Genomic DNA, 21,763 nt, shown 5'->3' on the forward strand with positions numbered 1-21,763 from the left:
GTGGCTTTGAATCCATGAAGGTTGATGATGAGGTTCTATTTATGGAAACAGAATCTGATGAAGATCTAATTAGTTGATGGACTTGGAGTGCTCTCTATCTTGGTTTGAAGGCATTTCTACCTACTAGGTAAGTCCTTTAATTGGGGCACAAACCCCTTTAGGTTTGGATTTGATACGGTTCCCTTGGTTGTTTGTCTGCCTTCAATTCCCCTGTTTTGGCCTTCTTTGCACCGCATTGGTCGACTGATTGGTCGGCGGGCCATCGACCAATCCACTCGACCAATGGGTGCCGTCTTTGGCAATTAGGTTGATTCTTGCTCTATTTAAGTCTAACCTCGAGTCCACTTCGTATTTGCTGCCTCCAAACCCTCTGGAACGAACCAAAGACCTCTGCAAGTCATCTCTCTTGCATCCTTGGAGTTTTCTTGGCGGATCTTCGTCGGAACTCTTCTTTTTGCATCAAAAGGTATGTCTACTCTCTCTTCTTCTCCTACATCTTTGTTTTTCTTTCCTTTTTGAGTTGAGACAGTAGAAGAGATGCTGCATCCTCTGTTGCAAACATCTCTGAACATGTTCTCATGATCATCCTAAGGCATTTAAGGCTAGAACAATGATCTTAACCATGATCATTGCAAGCTTTTGAAGGATTCATGATCAATTCCTACTTTAACAATCAAATAACCAAACCAATCTCCACCCTCTTTCCCCTTCTCATGAGATTACTAGAGAGTAATAATTTTTTTTTTTTATCATCAATCATCAATAAACAAAATTAATCCCCCACCACTACCTTACATACTGTCCTCCATGATGCATGATAGTACATATATGGTAGGTTTATTTCCTTATTTAGATTTATGCTTCTAAGCCTTATTCTATGAAGACCTATGCATGTTTTCATGTTTTCATTACCGAAAGCAATGATCCATCCTCCTATTGTTCTTGTCCTTGTTTTCTATTTCAAAATTCATCAAGATCCATGTTTGATTTATTTATGGTAACTTTTTGTTTCCTAATTTGGATCTTGATACCTTGATTTGATTAGTGTTTTGAGGTCCCCTATATGCTAGAATACTACTGATGTAGTCTACCCCTTGATTAGTACCCTTTTGAACCACCAAATTCGGATTTCATATCTCAAAACTCGATTTTCTAAGTTATCGTCCGCATTGGTCGACTCGATTGGTCGACTGGACCACTCGACCAATCCACTCGACCAATGAGTACAACGCAACTCCAGAATTGGTCCGTTTCGGATGCTTTGCTATATTTTCTGTTAGGGATCTTTCCTAATATGTTGTATATACTTGTTTAGGACCTTCTTCTCAAGTTTGCCAAGATCTTACTTGATTTCTTAGGATTCTTTGCGAGTTATAAAAGGTAAGGATGGTTATTTCCTTAATTACATAGATAGCATGAATCTAGTTTCTATATTTGAATATCATTAATATGTTTCTTAAATTAGATTCTTACAATGATATACTACTTGTTGCATAACTTTGATTACAGTAGCATTACTTATTCATATTGAATTGATTCATGTATGATTTACTTACCAATGTTATACAAATGATTGTAAATATTGATTTCTTTCCATATATGGAGTTACCATATATGTGATGATATGAATTGATGCATGTGTATGCTTACGTATGGTTTGGAAAGGAGAGGTGTCCTTTTGACATTTCTGTCCTTGGACTACTACGGGAATATTATGGGATGTTTCCGGAGATGCCCTCTCGGACACCTTCCTAAACTGTTGGATGACATATATAGGATTGTCTAGTAGTGTTTGGCTAGGATGTCCTGTTATGTCGACCCTAATCGGAGGGGGTATTGAGACCGAACGACCCGTGGTAGCAATGGGGATTCATGGGCGCTCAAGACCGGTGAACCAACCCGGTGAGAGGACAGGAATCACATTGTGGGGGCCATTTATTGGTAGGGTTGCATATGGTTAGACTTGGGCTCACGGGCGCTTAAGACCGGTAACCAACCCGTGAGAGGACGTGAGAGCTTCCCGTTTACCATATGTGGATGATCAATAGGGTTGGTGAGTCCGTAGTCGGGGACTATGAGGACTCTAGTGTGAAGGATACCGGAAAGGATCGTCGGGGACGAGGAATGGAAGTATCCGGATCCGACTTGATGTAACCAAGTAGAAGACTTGCATTTGGCTAGGTATTACCCCCGACATGCGCCAAGTACTTATACCAAATGGTTGTGAGAGAGTGTGTTGACTTAACCCCCTGCCAAGGTTTGTCCCGAGGGATGAAGGACCCATTACCAATCGGTCGCCTGAGATATCTTAAATGGTTGGAGGGAATCCAAGATATCTTAAATGGTTGAGGATGTGAGTGGACTTTCCTAAAGAAGTACGGTGCTATGACTTAAAGCATGTCTGCCAATAGAGACCAGCATACATAGAGTTAGAATCATTCATTCATTGTTTGTCTCATATCATATTGCATTTATGTTTGTTCGGAATCCTGCCATTTATGTTATTATGGATTTTAATCGCCTTTACTGAGTTTCTTTGAAACTCATTCCTTTATTGTACAATGTTGTTAGACTATCCTGCAGGTACGGAATACTATGACGGTCCCTATGAGGAAGCGCAAGGCTAAGAGACATATCTCCGGGGAAGGTGATTGCGGTTACCACAATTACTCAAGATCCCACGGGTGGTTATGCTCCGTACGATGCTTAGTCCGACCATTGAGTGGAAGCGTCCTTGTGCTATTTATGAGATCTACACCTACAAGGATGTCGTCTACAAAGTGGAGAATAATTTAGTTACCCAATGTACTTGCTACTGGGATTAGCTTTTATCTAGTTTATTCTTTCGAGCTACTTTTCCACTTGGATGTAAAGTGGGATTTTTGCTTCACTTTACTTATCCGTTGACACTCGATTATATCTATTATTCCGTTTCGTTTATGATTCATTCTTTCTTTATTGGATCTATGATTTATCTTCCGCACTCTTGTTATGGTTGTTCATGATTATGTTATTGTTTATGTGGGAGGTTGATCACTCGATACCTGATCTTCGGGCTGTGGATCACACTCTCGGGTATGCCGATAGGGTACCGGCCGGGAGGGCGTGATGATTGGTATCGAGCCCAAGGTTCGAGGAGATCCTAACCACAAAAGGCAACAACCGAACATTCCTGAGTCATTGATCCGAAGTGACTCTTCTACTCTTAGAAGTGAATAATAGAACACCGAATTAGAAACTTGAACTTTGAGGCATAACAGAACATTTCGAATAACATACCATAATTATACTTGAACAAATGACACTAATGCAAGGAAAAGAAAAGTGCATAACATACAATAATTAAAGAGAAACAAAATGAACTTCATTAATTTCAAAAGTTTTTACAATGATTACATCCGAAATGCATAAATGGGAAATCCTAAGGTACAGTCTATCTAGGTGATCTACTCGATCTCTATATGCTCGAACTCCTCTCGCTAGCTGAGTCACCCGATGCTCTATCCTCGTCCCGTCGAGACTCCATCCTCTCGTACATCTGCTCCTGTCCGACCTCCATCCTCTCTAGCATGGAAGTCATCGATCTCATCTGTGCACCAAGATCTGAAGTCTCCCGGAACCGCATGTGAAGGGCCACCCGCCTCGAAGTGTGATGAAGGAAACTCGTGATGCACGGGCTCAGCCTCGCGCATATCTCAGATATCATCTCCGGCCTGATCATCACTATCGGGACCGATATCCTCTCCTCCATCCTCTCGATCCCTCATCCTCATCCTCCGATTCATCATCATCCTCACCCTCCGGACCAGGAGATCTCTCTAACCGATGTAGTCTCATCCGTCGAATGGTCCGAGTCCCAATGGGGTATCCCCGTGATCTAGTGTCCATCGGAGTATCCTCGAAACTCACCCCCGAAATGCCCGAAGATCAAAGTCGAAGCCTCCCATAGCAAAGGTTCCGCATGCTAGGCCGCAGAACTAAGTCCAAAGATGACCCGCTGAATGATGTAAGAAAGATCGATCTCGAAGCCCATGTAGATGCGGTAAATGACCAAGGCCTCCATCACCGTGACCCGATGGTGATGTCCGGCTTTCGCATGATGTTTCGGCCGACTATGCGACCGATAATACGTGCAGAACCCGTCATCCGTCCGCTAGTCCACGGTGTGAAGCATCGGCGGCTATCCCATAGCGTAGAGCATATCTCGCGAAGCTCGTACGGCATCGATGGCGGTCCAGTGTCCGCTCCGCAGTATCCACACACACCGCTGTGGGTAGTAAGGAACTCGGCAAGATCTCGGCCGTGTCCGGGTAGAGAAGCGAATCCGAGTCCGAAGGACCCTCGCTCCCGAGGACAAGTCCGAGTGGATGTCCCCCGGCCCCAAGCCTCCTCTCCGGTGTAAGTAAGGTTGCCGAAGAACAACCTCACTAGCTCCGGTATACCGGCAAATCCTCGTGAAGAGGTGAGTCCACCGTAAAGTGTCGAACCTCCGCCGGATCCCGAAGGCTCCGAGCTGGCGTAAGTGAAGTAGACGCCCCATCTCGATGTTACAATAGCTGAAGTAGGCCTCGTACGTAAACTCGGCCCGAGGTGTGTCAAATAGGTCCGGTCTCCCAACCTCCTCTCTCGGGCTCGAAAGGAACCCGACCTCGCCCCGAGAGCACCTACGATGCGACCTCGACCTCTACCTCCTCCTCGTCCTCCCCTCTGCATGATGTATCCGTGGAAGAGACAAGAGACATTTCCAATTAGTGCTATTTCAAGATTTGAGCCAAAAGGGTATTTTCGTAATTTTTCGGAAAATTTCAAATTTGGGGGAAATTTGATTTGAACATACTAGCATGTGCACAATACTTGGAATTTCATGTCTATGAAGTTGTTTTGATGAAAATCGATCGAAAACTTGGATTAAAGCGAAAAATTCAGCAAGAAGAAATTTGGGGATTTTGCAATTTAGGTCAAAATTGGATTTTTGAAAAGTTGAAATTGGTTAAATCAAATTGTATGGACCTATCTACAATGTCATCTTGAGCATGTAGCATTTGATCTCGTGCGTAAAATTTCAAGCGGTTTGAGAGAAAACGAAATTTTTCTAAAGATATCGATTTCGGTATAAAACTTTACAGAGATGAGCACCAAATGTGTTAAAACTTGTTGTCTATGCATGTCATTGTGTTTAAAACCTAGGGAATATGTTTCTAAGCATTCCTAAGCATGATTTCTAGCATTGGATACAAGTAAAGCATGGTTTTATTGAAATGCAAGCATGAGAAGATGAAAATGGAAGAAAGAATGAGAGATTTACCTTGTTTGTGAAGATGGTGTGTTGTGTTGTTGTTGTTGAAGCACTAAATCACCTCAAGAACACTTGTGGGAACTCTTGGATATTTTCCCTAGAGCTCTCTCACCTTTGGAAGAAGTTAGAATGAGGTTGGAATGTGGAAATGAGGCTTATAATGCGAATTTTCAGATTCCGTCTTCATTGGTCGACCGATTGGTCGATCGGGTCACTCGACCAACCACTCGACCAATGGTCACAAGTGACCTCATTTGCTGTTGAATTTTTGGAAAATGTGATTTTTGCCTTATGGAATATTGTTTGATGACTATATGGATATATTTGAGCATGATTTAAGTTTTCAAATCATTTGGACTTGTGGTTTATGTTGAATCTTCGAAATTCGGTATTTTGATGTTCTCGGTTTTGATGTAATGGTTACTCCGAGAAGTGGAGCGTGGGAACCAAAGTGGTCATGGAGGTGGTGAAATACCTCGGTGGAGGTGGTGAAGTACCTCATGGAGGTGGTGAGATACCAAATGCTGATCGGGGTACTCATGAGATCCCCGGTGCCCCGAATGTTGGAAGTTTCAGAGATATTGCCAATATCATGGGCAATATGATGCAGCAACAAGCAGCTCGGCTCAACCAGATGTTGGTGGGTTTCATGACTCGCATAATGAGACCCGGGCTGGTGCTAATGTGAATCCTCATGCCGCAGTCCCGAATGCGGGAGGTTTAGCTGGAACTCCTCATACTCCTCGATGGAGAGTTTTCCCCAAGATGCAAGTACCCACTTTTACTCGGTGTTACCAAGGACCCCTTGTTTCCTAACAAGTGGCTTCGTGAGTTGGAGAAGGCTTTCCGGCATCTGCAATGCTCGGAAGCTCGAAGATTTTGTTTGTTGAGCGAAGTTGCAACAAGAAGCCGATGCATGGTGGATCTCCACTCGTCCCTGCTGTTTTGGAAGGTTTGCATGCAGGAGTTGTAACTTGGGAGTTATTCAAAGAGGCTTTTTGTATGAACTACTTTCCCGAGGCGGTGAAGGATGCAAAGGAAGCCGAGTTTATGATTCTCGACTCAAGGAACTTTGTCCGTGTTGGAGTACCAACAGAAGTTCGAGGAGCTTCATTTCTTTGCTCCGCATTCTTTGAAGGAAGACCTCGCCAAAGCAAAGAAGTTCTTCAAAGGACTGCGCCCGCCATTAAAGCTTATCTCACAGTCCAGCCTATAGTGAGCTATGCTCAAGTGGTGCGAAACTCGAAGAAGTTGGAAGAAACAGAGAAGGAAAGTGCTCGTGTGCAAAAGCCTTGGCGATCAAGGAATTCTGGTCCGGTGGATCGCAATGACCGTCGTTATGTGAGACCTACACCCTACCCCACTCCTACCTTTCGTGCTAAGAGTGTAGGTCGAACACGGGTTTTCAGCAGCCCGGCCAGTTTAAAAAGATGGCGGAAACCGATCACCAGCAAATGCAAGTGCAAGTGCAAGTGCAAGTGCAAGGCCTTTTGTTCGAAGTCCTCTGTTGCAGCCACCCTGTTGGATCCAAAGCAATCCTGTTTGCTTCTACCGCAAGCAAGCTGGTCATTTTGCTCGTGCCTGTCCGGGCGGCCCGCCCAAAGAGCCCCGCCCTGGGTGAAGAGTGCTCCCGCTCCTCCCTCTCGGTAGAGTTTTCAGTGATTTCCAAGATCGAGCAAGATCCAAGCCATGATGTGATTACAGTGTACATTGTTAGTCGCTTCTATTTCTGCATTTGTCTTATTTGATACGGGTGCATCTCATTCGCTCATGTCATCTCGCATTCATCAAGAAGACTAACCTAATCCCCGAGAAGTTGTCTAGTTGTTTATTGATTAGTACACCTACTGGTCCTCAGTTGAAACTAGATAAGGGGTTATCTAAATGTCCCGTGTTGATTGGTGAGAAGAACTTGGAAGCCAATTTTGTGATTCTTGACATGAAGGACTTCGATGTTATTTTGGGAATTGATTGGTGACAGCCCATAAAGCCGTGTTCCTTTGTTCCTCAAAGAAGATTCAGGCCCATATATGTGGAAGTCCGGTCTTTGAATTTCAAGGTGAAAAGAGAAGGGTTTGTAAGAAGGTGCTGTCTCAGACCGATGCAAGTCTATGCCCTAGTGGATGATGCTTCATCTGAAGGCAAGGGTATAGTGGAGAAAAGAGTCGACGAAGTCGAGTTGTCTGCGACTTTGTTGATGTCTTCCCCGATGACCTATCAGAGTGCCTCCGGACAGAGATGTCGAATTCTCTATTGATCTCGTCCCCGGTGCCGCTCCCCGTATCTAAAGCTCCGTATAGGATGGCTCCTACCGAGTTGAAAGAGTTGCAAAATCAGTTGAATGAGCTCATTGATAGAGGTTTCGTACAGCCTAGTGTGTCACCTTGGGGAGCTCCGGTCTTGTTCGTCAAGAAGAAAGACGGTAGTATGCGCTGGTGCATCGACTCACCGTGAGTTGAATAAGTTGACTATCAAGAATAGATATCCACCGCCCGAATCGATGATCTCTTCGATCAGTTGAAGGGTGCAGTTGTGTTCTCAAAGATTGACTTAAGGTCCGGATATCACCAATTGAAAGTGAAGTCTAGTGATATCTTCAAGACAGCTTTTCCAACGCGGTATGGTCACTACGAGTTTAGAGTCATGCCTTTCGGATTGACCAATGCTCCTGCGGTGTTCATGGACCTCATGAACCGAGTATTTCATGATGTGCTTGATAAGTTTGTGATTGTTTTCATTGATGACATCTTGATCTATTCGAAGAGCGAAGAAGAGCATGCGAGTCATCTAAGTTTCACTTTGCAAAGGTTGCGGGAAAAGAAGTTGTTTGCTAAGTTTAGCAAGTGTGATTTCCGGCTTAAGAGAGTGGTTTTCCTTGGTCATGTAGTTTCAGCCGAAGGTATTCGTGTCGATCCTGAAAAGGTCCAAGCCAGGCTGATTGGGAGAGACCGAAGTCAGAACGGAAATAAGAAGTTTTCTTGGATTGGCGGGTTACTACCGAAGGTTTATTGAGAACTTTTCTCGGTTGGCTGCTCCTATGACTAAGTTGACCAGGAAAGAAGAGAAGTTTGTTTGGTCCGACGCCTGTGAGAAGAATTTCCAAGAGTTGAAGGATAGATTGACAAGTGCCCCGGTTTTGACTATACCCGATAGTTCCGGTGGTATGACAGCTTTATACCGATGCGCCAAAGATTGGTTTGGGTTGTGTACTGATGCAACATGGCAAGGTCGTAGCCTATGCTTCTCGGCAATTGAAGGATTATGAGCGGAATTACCCCACTCACGATCTAGAACTTGCCGCCGTTGTCTTTGCTTTGAAGATTTGGAGACATTATCTTTACGGTGAGAAGATTGCCATTTTCACGGATCATAAGAGTTTGAAATACTTCTTTACCCAAAAGGAGTTGAACATGAGACAAAGGAGATGGTTGGAACTCGCCTCCGATTATGATTGTGATATTCAAGATCATCCTGGGAAAGCAAATGTTGTTGCCGATGCTCTTAGTAGGAAGAACCAAAAGAAGACTTTGGATTTAAATGCTTTGAGTTTACCATTGTGGTCTTCTATTGAGAATTTTGATTTGGAAATCGTCCCCGAGAATTCTGATTTTATTCTTTCGCCATGACGGCAAGATCTGGTCTTAGAGATAAGATTGTTGCTCACAGAGTTCCGATCAAGAGTTTTTGACCAAAGTTGAGAAGATTTCTTCGAATCCCGAGTCGGATCCCGACTTTGGTATATCCATGGATGGTGCTTTGTTGTTTAGAGGAAGACTGTGTGTGCCTCAAACGAAGAAGTTAAGAATGAAATATTGAAGGAAGCACACCAATCGGTCTTATCAGTACACCCGGGAAGCACCAAGATGTACAAGGACTTGAAGGAACATTTTTGGTGGATTGGTCTAAAGGCGGATGTTGACGATTTTGTTGCCAAGTGTGAGACTTGCCAACGTGTGAAAGCCGTCCGACAACCTCCATCTGGATTACTTCAACCCCTTCCTATTCCTAGTTGGAAGTGGGAAGATATCTCCATGGACTTTGTGACTAGCTTGCCTCGGACAAGTAAAGGCAATGACACCGTGTGGGTGATTGTTGATAGGTTGACCAAATCAGCCCATTTCATTCCTATGAAGATCACTCATACTCGGATAAGCTAGCCAGTGCTTTATGTGGATAATGTGGTTCGTCTGCATGGTGTGCCTTTGAGTATTGTTTCGGATCGTGATCCTAGGTTCACCTCAAGGTTTTGGAATAGTTTGCAGAAGGCCTTGGGAACCCAATTGAACTTGAGTACAGCTCATCATCCACAAGCTCGATGGACAATCCGAGCGGACAATTCAGACATTGGAAGACATGCTCAGATCTTGCGTGGTGGATATGGGTGGTAATTGGGATGAACACCTAGCTTTGGTTGAGTTTGCCTATAACAACAATTATCAAGCAACAATAGGCATGGCTCCATTCAGGGCTTTGTATGGTAGTACTTGTAGGACACCTTTGTACTGGATCGAGACAGTGAAAGAAAAGTCTTAGGTCCCGAGATGATTGAAGCTACAAGTGCTATGGTAGATATGATAAGAGAAAGGATTAAGTCCGCCAATCGAGACAGAAATCTTATGCCGATAAGAGAAGGACCGATTTGGAATTTCAAGTTGGAGAGAAAGTCTTTCCAAGGTCTCACCAATGAAGGGTGTGATGAGATTCAATGTTAAGGGTAAGCTTAGCCCTCGTTACATTGGACCTTTCGAGATTTTGGAAAAGGTTGGACCTGTTGCGATCGATTAGCATTACCTCCGTCTCTTGCTGGTGTGCACAATGTGTTCCATATTTCGATGCTCCGAAAATACATAGAGAATCCGAACACATTTTGCAGCAAGCACCTGAAGGACTTAGTGCTGATTTGACCTATGATGAAGAACCGGCCGAAATCCTCGGATAGGAAGGACAAGCAACAATGGGAATCGCGCCATTCCTTTGGTGAAGATTCGGTGGAAGAACCATACCCCGAAGAAGCTTCTTGGGAGAAGGAAGAAGACATGAAGGAGAAGTTTCCTTACCTCTTTGGAAGCACAGTACGCTTTCAATTTCGGGGACGAAATTTCTTTAAGGGGGGAGAATGTGAAACCCAGCCCTAACCTTGACCCGGAAACCTTGTTATTTGTAGGTCCGATGACCCGAAGTAAAGTAAGAAGTCAGCTTTGGGCCATCCCAAAGAGAGGACTTGGTGTCCGGCTTTGAATCCATGAAGGTTGATGATGAGGTTCTATTTATGGAAACAGAATCCTGATGAAGATCTAATTAGTTGATGGACTTGGAGTGCTCTCTATCTTGGTTTGAAGGCATTTCTACCTACTAGGTAAGTCACTTGACTTGTGTGCAAAACCCCTTTAGGTTTGGATTTGATCTGGGCCTTCAATTCCCTCGTTTTGGCCTTGTTTGCATTGGTCGACCGATTGGTCGATCGGGCAACGACCAATCCACTCGACCAATGGGTGTCGTCTTTGGCAATTAGGTTGATTCTTGCTCTATTTAAGTCTAACCTCGAGTCCACTTCGTATTTGCTGCCTCCAAACCCTCCGGAACGAACCAAAGACCTCTCGCAAGTCATCTCTCTTGCATCCTTGGAGTTTTCTTGGCGGATCTTCGTCGAACTCTTCTTTTTGCATCAAAAGGTATGTCTACTCTCTCTTCTTCTCCTACATCTTTGTTTTTCTTTCCTTTTTGAGTTGAGACAGTAGAAGAGATGCTGCATCCTCTCGTTGCAAACATCTCTCGAACATGTTCTCATGATCATCCTAAGGATTTAAGGCTAGAACAATGATCTTAACCATGATCATTGCAAGCTTTTGAAGGATTCATGATCAAACCATGATTTAATCTCTCGTTAATTTCCTAATCTGAATTCTGATCTCTTTGGATCTTCTTTCATTGATCATGTTAGTGGTTAATGGTTGTGTTTTCTTTCTATGATCCATAATCCATAGAATTCTAGTTGTTCTCTTCTACCTTACTATGTGTTCTTCATGATGCATGATAGTACATATATGGTAGGTTTTATTTCCTTATTTAGATTTATGCTTCTAAGCCTTATTCTATGAAGACCTATGCATGTTTTCATGTTTTCATTACCGAAAGCAATGATCCATCCTCCTATTGTTCTTGTCCTTGTTTTCTATTTCAAAATTCATCAAGATCCATGTTTGATTTATTTATGGTAACTTTTTGTTTCCTAATTTGGATCTTGATACCTTGATTTGATTAGTGTTTTGAGGTCCCCTATATGCTAGAATACTACTGATGTAGTCTACCCCTTGATTAGTACCCTTTTGAACCACCAAATTCGGATTTCATATCTCAAAACTCCGATTTTCTAAGCTATCGTCTCGCATTGGTCGACTGATTGGTCGACGACCACTCGACCAATCCACTCGACCAATGAGTACAAAGCAACTCCTGCAATTGGTCCGCTTTGGATGCTTTGCTATATTTTCTCGTTAGGGATCTTTCCTAATATGTTGTATATACTTGTTTAGGACCTTCTTCTCAAGTTTGCCAAGATCTTACTTGATTTCTTAGGATTCTTTGCAGAGTTATAAAAGGTAAGGATGGTTATTTCCTTAATTACATAGATAGCATGAATCTAGTTTCTATATTTGAATATCATTAATATGTTTCTTAAATTAGATTCTTACAATGATATACTACTGTTGCATAACTTTGATTACAGTAGCATTACTTATTCATATTGAATTGATTCATGTATGATTTACTTACCAATGTTATACAAATGATTGTAAATATTGATTTCTTTCCATATATGGAGTTACCATATATGTGATGATATGAATTGATGCATGTGTATGCTTACGTATGGTTTGGAAAGGAGAGGTGTCCTTTTGACATTTCTGTCCTTGGACTACTACGGGAATATTATGGGATGTTTCCCGGAGATGCCCTCCGGACACCTTCCTAAACTGTTGGATGACATATAAGGATTGTCTAGTAGTGTTTGGCTAGGATGTCCTGTTATGTCGACCCTAATCGGAGGGGGTATTGAGACCGAACGACCCGTGGTAGCAATGGGGATTCATGGGCGCTCAAGACCGGTAACCAACCCGTGAGAGGACAGGGAATCACATTGTGGGGGCCATTTATTGGTAGGGTTGCATATGGTTAGACTTGGGCTCACGGGCGCTTAAGACCGGTAACCAACCCGTGAGAGGACGTGAGAGCTTCCCGTTTACCATATGTGGATGATCAATAGGGTTGGTGAGTCCGTAGTCGTGGACTATGAGGACTCTAGTGTGAAGGATACCGGAAAGGATCGTCGTGACGAGGAATGGAAGTATCCGGATCTGACTTGATGTAACCAAGTAGAAGACTTGCATTTGGCTAGGTATTACCCCCGACATGCGCCAAGCACTTATACCAAATGGTTGTGAGAGAGTGTGTTGACTTAACCCCCGCCAAGGTTTGTCCCGAGGGATGAAGGACCCATTACCAATCGGTCGCCCGAGATATCTTAAATGGTTGGAGGGAATCCAAGATATCTTAAATGATTGAGGATGTGAGTGGACTTTCCTAAAGAAGTACGGTGCTATGACTTAAAGCATGTCTCGCCAATAGAGACCAGCATACATAGAGTTAGAATCATTCATTCATTGTTTGTCTCATATCATATTGCATTTATGTTTGTTCTGAATTCTGCCATTTATGTTGTTATGGATTTTAATCGCCTTACCGAGTTTCTTTGAAACTCATTCCTTTATTGTACAATGTTGTTAGACTATCCTCGCAGTACGGAATACTATGACGGTCCCTATGAGGAAGCGCAAGGCGAAGAGACATATCTCCGGGAAGGTGATTGCGGTTACCACAATTACTCGAAGATCCCACGGGGGGTTGTTGTCCCCCCCCCCCCCTTTCGCCCCCCCTTTGTGGGGGGCGCCCTTGTGCTATTTATGAGATCTACACCTACAAGGATGTCGTCTACAAAGTGGAGAATAATTTAGTTACCCAATGTACTTGCTACTGGGATTAGCTTTTATCTAGTTTATTCTTTCGAGCTACTTTTCTGCTGGATGTAAAGTGGGATTTTTGCTTCACTTTACTTATCTGTTGACACTCTGATTATATCTATTATTCCGTTTCGTTTATGATTCATTCTTTCTTTATTGAATCTATGATTTATCTTCCGCACTCTTGTTATGGTTGTTCATGATTATGTTATTGTTTATGTGGGAGGTTGATCACTCGATACCTGATCTTCGGGCTGTGGATCACACTCTCGGGTATGCCAGATAGGGTACCGGCTGGGAGGGCGTGACACTTCCGATTCGGGTCTGATATAACAGGGGTATATCCTAGCCAAACACAGCTAGACAACCCTAGGTATGACATCCATTGATTCGGGAAAGCGTCGATGGGCATCTTCGGAGAACATCCCATACTATTCCCACCTCCGATGTCCAAGGACAGAAGTGTCAAAAGGACAACTTCCCAATCCCAAACCAAACTTAAGCAAACACATTCTCAGATAAGTCATAACATATACAACCAACAGTTCATCATATACAAGAGAATGTAACAGCAAAATTGGATTAGGCAATAATAGGTAATTCATATAACATGAAAAATGAAAAAGATAATATAAACAAGTGCTACTGATCTCACAGTAAGAGATCAGAATTAAAGTATAATAACAGTAAGTAATCTCATAGTTTCATAAGGTAGAAATTAGAGAACCAGCAATCTATGTAGTTAAGGAATTAACTGTCCTTACCTGATTATCGAAGAAGATGATCCAAAGATCAAAGAGAGCAACTCCAACCTTAACAAATAGACTCCTAACAATCATAGATACAACATTAGGAAAGATGCCTAAAAGATCAGAGAGCAAACGAATCAATTCGGGCGAAAAACGAAGCTACTGACTCCTTTGGTCGAGTGCTTGGTAGATCGGCCTGATCGACCAAACAGTCGACCAAGCAAGTCAGTACGGAATTGTACAGACTGCTTTGGCCATAACTTCTTCGTTTGAAGTCGGAATGATCCGAAATTCGAAGGGGAACTTCCTAAGGTATATTAGGATCATATAGTAAGATAAAAACATCAAGTCATGGGGAAAATTTGGGTTCTTGATTTAACCCAAGAATTTAGGGTTTCAACCTTATGGTTCCCATAAAAAGGTTGAGATCACAGAATGAAAGAAAATTAAATAATTGGCCAAAGGCAATAAGAAAATCGTAGGAAAACTAATTTAGGTTACTAGAAATATTACCCATGAGGTTTCCCTCGCATGGGAGGTTAACAAGAGTTTCCAGAACTCAAGCAAGGGTTAGGGTTTCAAGAAAATCTTCGGCTAGGGTTGAGATCATGATGATGATCATAGATCTCAAAGAAATGAAGGAGATCACGAAGGGATGGTTGCAAGGATGCAGCATCAACTTCCTGATCTCAATCAAGAACAAGATCAAGAAAAGAGAATTAATAATTCAGAAGAGATACTAACCTTGAATTGTAAGAACAGAGAAGAGAGGTTTTAGATCTGCAGAGGAATCTTCAAAATCACCAGAGAGAGTTTCAGAGAGGTGTTCTCACGTTCACAAAGTGTTTAGGAGGCAGCCATAACAAAGAAATACGAAGTAGGGTTTAAATAAGAGTGAAAAACCCTAAAATTACAATTTCTCGGATTTCACCTTCCTTTGGTCTAGTGGCCCACTCGACTAGTCAGTCGACCAAGGCAGACAGTAAGGAATAATCAGGGATTTGGAGGATCAAATATGCTTTAAACCTTATGGGCTTTTGCATACGCATCAAGTAACAAGTCAAGTGTGAAGAAATACCTTCAAACCAAGTCAGATAATACTCCAAGTCCTTCAACTAATCTCATCTTCAGACAACTACAGCTTCCTTTCCAAATCTACACAGACATCCAAGTATGGAACTCCATCAACAACATCCATGGGTTTAGAGTCAAACACCATGTCTTCTACTGAGATGGCCCATAGTTGGCTTCTTTCTTTACTCCGGGTCTTCGGACCTAAAAACAACCGGGTTACCGGGTCAAGGTCAGGGTTACGTTAGGGCTTGGTTTCACATTCCCCCCCCCCTTAAAAGAAATTTTGTCCTCGAAATTGAGAGCGTACCTGAACTTCCAAAAAGTTGAGGAAATTTCACCTTCATATCTTCTTCCTTCTCCCAAGAAGTTTCTTCAGGGGTATGGATCTTCCAACGAATCTTTACCAAAGGGATGGTGCGATTCCGCAATTGCTTATCCTTCTTATCCAAAATTTCAGCTGGCTCTTCTTCATAGGTCAGATCAACACTAAGTACTTCGGGGGCTTGCTGTAGAATATGTTCCGGATTCTCAATGTATTTCCGAAGCATCGAAACATGAAACACATTGTGCACAGCAGCAATAGACGGAGGTAATGCCAATCGATAAGCAACAGATCCAACTTTTTCCAAAATCTCAAATGGTCCAATGTAACGAGGGCTAAGCTTTCCTTTAACATTGAATCTCATCACACCCTTCATAGGTGAAACTTTCAAGAAAACTTTCTCCCCAACCTGAAATTCCAAATCGGTCCTTCTCTTATCAGCATAACATTTCTGTCTTGACTGAGCAGACTTAATCCTTTCTCTTATCATATCGACCATTGCGCTAGTAGCTTCAATCATCTCCGGACCTAAGACTTTTCTCTCTCCAGTCTCAGTCCAGTACAAGGGTGTCCTACATGTGTTACCGTACAAAGCCTTAAACGGAGCCATGCCTATAGTTGCTTGATAACTGTTGTTATAGGCAAACTCAACCAAAGCTAAGTGTTCATCCCAATTTCCACCCATATCCACTACACAAGATCTAAGCATATCTTCCAAAGTTTGAATCGTCCGCTCAGATTGTCCATCAGACTGTGGATGATGAGCTGTACTCAAGTTCAATTGGGTTCCCAAGGCTTTCTGCAAACTGTTCCAAAACCTTGAGGTGAACCTAGGATCACGATCAGACACAATACTCAAAGGCACACCGTGCAAACGACTTACATTATCCACATATAGTCGAGCAAGCTTATCCAGAGTATGAGTGATCTTCATGGGGATGAAATGGGCTGATTTGGTCAACCTATCGACAATCACCCACACAGTGTCATTACCTTTACTTGTTCGAGGTAAACTAGTCACAAAGTCCATAGAGATGTCTTCCCACTTCCAACTAGGAATAGGAAGTGGCTGAAGTAATCCAGATGGAGGTTGATGAACGGCTTTCACACGCTGGCAAGTCTCACACTTGGCAACAAAATCATCAACATCGGCCTTCAAACCAATCCACCAAAAATGTTCTCTTAAGTCTTTATACATCTTGGTGATTCCAGGGTGTATCGTGAAGATCGACTGGTGCGCTTGTTTTAAAATTTCTTTCTTGATTCCTCCATCAACAGGCACACAAAGTCTCCCTCTAAACAATAAGGCACCATCCATAGATATACCAAAGTCAGGATCCGAATCAGGATTCAAAGAAATCTTCTCTATCTTCTCCTTAAAATCCAAATCAGAACCTTGCAGAGCAACAATTCGATCTCTAATGGTGGATCTCGCCGACATAGCAGACAAAACAACTTCCGAACCTTCAGGGACAACTTCTAAACCAAGATTCGAAATTGAAGACATTAGAGGTTGACTCAGAGCATTCAAGTCCAAGATTTCTCTTCGACTTTTCTCGCTAAGAGCGTCCGCAACCACATTCGCTTTACCAGGGTGATACTGAATGTCACAGTCATAATCAAAGACCAATTCCAACCATCTTCTTTGTCTCATATTTAACTCCTTTTGGGTAAAGAAGTACTTCAAACTTTTATGATCCGTGAAAATAGCAATATTCTCACCATAAAGGTAATGTCTCCAAATTTTCAAAGCAAAGACAACAGTGGCAAGTTCTAAGTCATGAGTGGGGTAATTCCGCTCATAATCCTTCAATTGCCGGGAAGCATAGGCTACGACCTTACCATGTTGCATCAGAACGCAACCCAAACCAATCTTCGACGCATCAGTGTAGACTGTCAAACCACCGGAATTATCAGGTATAGTTAAAACCGGAGCACTTGTCAATCTAACCTTCAATTCTTGGAAATTCTTCTCACAAGCGTCAGACCAAACAAACTTCTCTTCCTTTCTAGTCAGCTTAGTCATAGGAGCAACCAACCTAGAAAAATTCTCAATAAACCTTCTGTAGTAGCCTGCCAAACCGAGAAAACTTCTTATTTCCGTTACAGTCTTCGGTCTTTCCCAATCGAGAATCGCTTGAACCTTTTCGGGATCAACACGAATACCTTCAGCAGAAACCACATGGCCGAGGAATACTACACTCTTGAGCCAGAATTCACACTTGCTAAACTTAGCGTAAAGCTTCTTTTCTCTTAGTCTTCGCAAAGTGAAATCTAGATGCCTTGCATGCTCTTCTTCACTCTTCGAATAAATCAGGATATCGTCAATGAAGACTATCACAAACTTATCGAGCACATCGTGAAAGACTCGATTCATGAGATCCATGAACACAGAAGGAGCATTAGTCAATCTGAAAGGCATAACTCGAAACTCAAAATGACCATACCTTGTTCTAAAAGCTGTCTTGAAAATATCACTTGACTTCACTTTCAACTGGTGATATCCAGACCTTAAATCAATCTTCGAGAACACTGCTGCACCCTTCAACTGATCAAAGAGATCATCAATTCAGGGCAACGGGTATCTATTCTTAATGGTCAACTTGTTCAACTCACGGTAATCAATGCACAGACGCATACTACTGTCCTTCTTCTTAACAAACAAGACAGGAGCTCCCCAAGGTGAAACACTAGGTCGGATGAAACCTCTATCCAAGAGTTCATTCAACTGCTTTTGCAACTCAACCAACTCAATGGGAGCCATTCTATATGGAGCCTTGGATACTGGGGCAGCACCAGGGATTAGATCAATAGAAAATTCCACTTCTCTATCAGGTGGTATGCCTGACAGATCTTCAGGAAAAACATCGACGAAGTCACATACAACGCCAACTTCTTCTACTTTCTTTCCTTTCTTAAACTTTCCTTCAGATGGGAAACCCTCAACTAATGCATAGACTTGCATCAGTGCAGACATCGTCTTCTTACAAATTCTTCCTTTCTCACCTTGGAATTCAAACATTGAACTTCCACTAATCCGAAATTGAATTCTCTTCAAAGAACACAAAATTACAGCATTATGGGTAGTCAACCAATCAATACCCAAAATGACATCAAAATCCTTCATATCCAAAAGTACCAATTTGGCTTCCAAATTCTTCCCATCAACCAAAATAGGACACTTAACTAATCCTTTATCTATTTTCACAACAAGTCCAGTAGGAGTACAAATTGATAAACAACTAGATAAAATCTTAGGTTCCAAATCGATCTTCTTGATAAATGCAGACGATATGAAAGAATGAGACGCACCCATATCAAATAACACAAATGCACGAATAGAAGCAACAAATAAGGTACCTGTAACCACTTCATGATTCGCATCCTGTTCAGTACCAGTAATACTGAACACTCTTCCAGAAGGAGGAACAGGAGCATTCTTCACTACAGGAGCAGACGGCTGAACAGACCGCTTCGGACAATCGCAAGAAAATTGACCAGGCTGCTTATAGAAAAAGCAAACAGGATTGCTGGGTCCAACAGAAACAGGTGCAACCGGAGGCTTCTGATCCAAAGGCCTAGGAATAGCATTCACGAGCCTAGCATTCACATTTGACGGCGCCCGATTCCCACCAAACTGACCGGACTGGCCTGGTTGCTGAAATCCAGGTCTCTGACTTACACTCCTAGACTGAAGAGCAAGAGTAGGGTAAGGCGTAAGTCTCACAAAACATCGATCAGTTCGATCCACAAATCCAGGATTCCTTGGCTGCCAGGGTCTTTGCACTCTAGCATTCTCTTTCTCCGTTTCTTCCAGCTTTTTGGCATTCTGCACCACCTGGGAATAACTTTCAATAGGCTGAATGGTGAGGTATGCCCTGATTCCAGGTCGCAATCCCTTAAAAAAATTCTTCGCTTTGGCAATATCAACCTTCAAAGAGTCTGGAGCAAAGAAGTGAAGCTCTTCAAACTTCTATTGGTATTCCAACACCGACAAAGATCCTTGAGTAAGAGCCATAAACTCAGCTTCCTTCGCATCCTTCACAGCTTCCGGAAAGTAGTTCTTGCAAAAAGCTTCCTTGAACAAATCCCACGACACAACGCTAGCATGTAAACCTTCCAAAACAAGCCGGGTGGAAGTCCACCAAGCGTCAGCTTCATGTTGCAACTTCTGCTCGGCAAACAAAATCTTCTGGGCTTCCGTACATTGCAAATGACGGAAAGTTTTCTCCAACTCACGCAGCCACTTGTTAGGAAACAAGATATCTTTGGATACTCCAGTGAAGTTAGGAACTTGCATCTTCAGAAAACTCTCCATCAAACGAGTATGAGGAGTTCCAGCTAATCCACCCGCATTCGAACTGCGGCATGAGGATTTCCATTGACACCAGCACGAGTCTCATTTTGCAGAGTCATGAAACCGGTCAACATCTGGTTGAACTGAGCCGCTTGTCTTCGCATCATATTACCCATAATATTTGCAATATTACGAAAACTTCTGACATTCGGAGCATCGGGAACATCACGAGTACCTTGGTCATCAGTGTTAGTCTGCTGATCATGACCACCAATTGGTATCTCACCACTTCCATGACCACTGGATTCACCACGACCACTTCTTAATGTAACCATTCTGCAAACACCGAAATGTCGAAAACACGAATTTCGAAGTTTCGACATAATCCACAAGTCCAAATGATTAAGATTCTTAAATCATGCTTAAATACATCCATTTAGTCATCAAACAATCAATCATAGGACAAAAATCACATTTCTCCAAAATCCAACAGCACTTGGGGCTACTGGGTCCTTTGGTCGAGTGCTTGGTCGAGTGCCCAGTCGACCAGTCATTCGACCAAAGCTCACAGCATGCGAAAATCAGGGTTTTAAGTGCCAAAAACCCAAACAAACTCATTTCAAACCTTGCACACTTGAGAGGGGACTCTAGAGGAGAGGTACCAAGGCATTCCTAAGTGTTTTCCAAGTAGTTTGGTGCTTCACAACAACACTACAACACTTAACAACTTCACACAAGGTAAGTCTTCATTCCCATCTCATTTTCATCTTCTCAAACTTGAAATTTATTCAAAAACCATGTGTTGCTTGTGTCTAATGCTAGGAATCATGCTTAGGAACACTTAGAAACATGTTCCGTAGGTTTTTAGCACAATATTATGCTTAAACAACAAGTTCTACAACAATCTTGCACTTCTCATATCGCTTTCATACCGAAATCGTTAACTTTAGAAAAACTTCGATTTCTTTCAAACCGCTTGGAGTTTTCGCACGAGATCAATTGCTACACACTCAAAATGATACTGAGAATATGAAAATGTACTTTGATCTTACTAATTTCAAAATTTTCAAAAATCCAATTTGACCTAGAATGCAAAAATCCCCAAATTCCTTATTGCTGAATTTTCAACTTTAGACTGAGATTTTGATCGATTTTCTTCAAATAACTTTCATAGACATGCAATTCCAAGTATTGCGCACATGCTAGTATGCTCAATTTACATTTTCCCCAAATTTCCAATTTTGATGAAAATTACAAAAATGCCCTTCTAGCAGAATTTTCGAAATAATACTAACATGCAATGTCTCTCATCTTTTTCAACAGATATCACACCATGCAGAGAGGTGGATGAGGCAGAGGCAAGATAGTTGGAGCTAGGCGAGGCAGAGGTAGAGTTCCAGCTCAACCTAGAGCAGAGGTTAACCGACTCGATCTCTTCGACACACCACAGGCAGAGTTCCTGGAAGAGGCTTACTTCGAATACTGCAAGATAGAGTACGGGAGACTTCTTCACTTGCGAGAGCTTCGGGTCATCCGGATCCGACAGCGATTTGACACTCAGGCATGGACTCATCTCTTCACGGCAGACTTACCCGTCTATCCTGAGCTAGTGAGGCTGTTCTTCAGCAACCTTACATCCATCGAGGAGGCTAGAGGACAAAGTCGTCCTTTCAGACTCATTATCAAGAGCAGGGTCAGAGATACACAGATCAGCTTCTCTACTAGGGATCAGGCACACATTCTCCATGTACCATACTATTCACGACAGTGCTTATGGATACTCGTCGGAGCAGAGATAGATCGATTCTTGATGCCATACGAGCTTCATGAGATATGCGCCACTCTCTGGGATGACATAGGGTGCTTCCTTCCGAGACGCAGTGGACAGATGATAGATTCAGCTAGTTTCATCGGTCGCATTGTCGGCCGAAACATCATGCCGAAGGCCGGACATCACAATCAGGTTTCAGTGATGGAGGCCGTAATCATCTATCGTATCTACACAGG

Source organism: Hakea prostrata, chromosome 7 (genome assembly GCF_041222555.1).
Source record: "Hakea prostrata isolate BN-2017 chromosome 7, UWA_Hpros_2, whole genome shotgun sequence".
Classification (NCBI taxonomy): domain Eukaryota; kingdom Viridiplantae; phylum Streptophyta; class Magnoliopsida; order Proteales; family Proteaceae; genus Hakea; species Hakea prostrata.